Here is a 2,340-nt window from a genome sequence, read left to right on the forward strand (position 1 = left end):
CTCATTCAGTGACGTCACCGAAGGAGTCCCGGCTGACTCGTTCGGTGACGACGGGCGGCGTGAGAGTATCGATCGACTGCCATGTGACCTGTATTGTCGCTCGACGACTACGATACTACGCTGCTCACGAATGCGTGCGCGATGTCGGAGTTTACTGGGGAGAGACACAAGCGAAGTGCTTTACGAAATTGATTGGTCTTCGTGGATGTTCGTCTCAATGTTACGATTCCCGGATGGAGAACACTTCGCGTCACAAGGCAGAAGCCAGAGACTATGCTTGTCGTTTTGTTCAAATATGCGAATGATAAACGCTCCTGTCACTAAATCTTAAACCTATGCCGACGACACTGGTTTATTTTAAGAGGGTTGGAAGCACTAACGAACTTGCTGCCCTGATAACTTGTCGCTGACTAAATTATTCTATGACCTCAGAAAAATAGCCTAACAAGAAATATCAACAACTTCAAAGCGGTGTATTTTTATGCCACAAGCAGAGTAACTGACGCCAGAGAAATTAATTTTGTCCAATGAGGCACTATGGAAAGTATCCGCGGTGCTGGAAAACGTGCTTTTTGTAGAACATTTAAACGCCAGCGTAAGCAATCACAGATCTCCAGACTGGTACACGAAAATCGTGCAATACTATCCAGCAGTACTAGAAATTTTATAAAACGAATCGCTTCACTATAAGCTTAGCTACGGCCGTCTGATACAGGGGATACGCTGCACAACAAAAATGTAACAAAATGCATACGTTTGGAAAGCTACTTATTTCTTCCTTAAAAAACACCTTACCATGAAGATTTAATACTTGATGTCCATCTATTTTTCCAGACAATATAGCGGTGGTTTCAAATATATACAACTATCGTCATTGCGAAGTTTTCAAAAAGCTTACAATTTAAAATGAACTCTTTATGACAACTTCCGAACACATTAGAAGACACTATAATGTGCTATATTTTGACGATGCAGTAACAGCAGGAGTTAAAATCAAGGTAGGTCTTCAGCCTAAAGGATAGTGTTCCAAGTTGAAGGAATGTTTGCACTGTCGTTTATTTATATAGTGTTCTAAAAAACCAAGTGCAGCTCCACTGCTGTGGAACCTGAGGAAGTTCGTAGCATGGTTACGCAGCGATTCCCGTTCGTACAGTTTCCACTGCTCCGTTTACCACACAGACGATGGCGTTAATGTTTGAGATAAGTATGTAGGGTTTTCCCGGCACGAGTAGAACCTTGTTAGAGAGTATTGAATATAGGAACAGCGCAAGGACAAGGACTGACGAAGAAAACACCACACAGCGCTGTGTGGTGTATTCTTCGTCAGTCCTTGTCTATTGCGCTGTTCTTATATTCATTATGTCCTACCAACTTGCCCAAGTTTCCAAGCTTGTTAGGGAGATTTGTAAACTCGGTGTCAACTTCCACACCGCTTTTTGATGCAATTTCCTGCTTGTTACGGCAGTTAAGATACGTTTCGTCTGTAGCGAGTTCCGTCAGGTTGCTTACCCCTTCAGATGTAGTGACCATGCGCCGGTGAAGTGCACGTGGAGGAGCAATCGTGCTTTTGGTCACAGCCATATACACCCTTCGGGAGAGTTTGGCGATTGTTTCATCTCGCCGCTGTCCGTGCTTCGCCCCAGCGCCGCCCTCTTCTCGTGACGTAAACACTCTCTCCTCGCCGTCGGCGGCGGGTGGCAGTGGCGACAGCGTGGCGCGGAGTCCGGCGAGCGCAGCCGCGACGGAGAGACGCCGGCGCGCCGCACTCATAGGTTACGAAGCTCTTGTGCGAAGCCGCGCGTATTCATGGCGACTGCTCCTCGCATTCAAGCGTGAACTTGTTGCGTGCGATGGGCTCCAGTTGCGCGGTTGGCTGTCCAAACAGCAGCGCGCAGGGTTTCTGCCTTTTAGGCTTCTGAAGGAAAAGAAGCGACGACGCCTTTGGAACGGAAACATCAGACGCAGCAAATGGACCCCGACCAACTGTTTCGTGTTATGCGAGGTACATAGTTGAGTATATCGCTTGAATATTGCTGGCGTTGTAAGCAGTGTACCATTAACACAAACTTATTATTCGTTGTACAAAGAGGTCCTTTCAGGTACACGAACTTTAAAAATAATTTTATCATGCTGAAAGAAGGAGTTTTATGGTTCGCATTTCGAACGCTTGGGCAGATTGAAATTTTGCAGCGATCACGCTATAAGTTTCAAGCGTGATCTGTTGCGCTTACGTAATTTGTCGCGCGTTCTGAGAACGAGCTTGGGATGGTACCGTGATGTTGTGAGGGGAAGATTTATTTCGATATCGCAGGTTAGTTCCGCCGCACGTCAGCTGCGGCG

The sequence above is a fragment of the Rhipicephalus sanguineus genome, chromosome 8 (genome assembly GCF_013339695.2).
Source record: "Rhipicephalus sanguineus isolate Rsan-2018 chromosome 8, BIME_Rsan_1.4, whole genome shotgun sequence".
Lineage (NCBI taxonomy): Eukaryota > Metazoa > Arthropoda > Arachnida > Ixodida > Ixodidae > Rhipicephalus > Rhipicephalus sanguineus.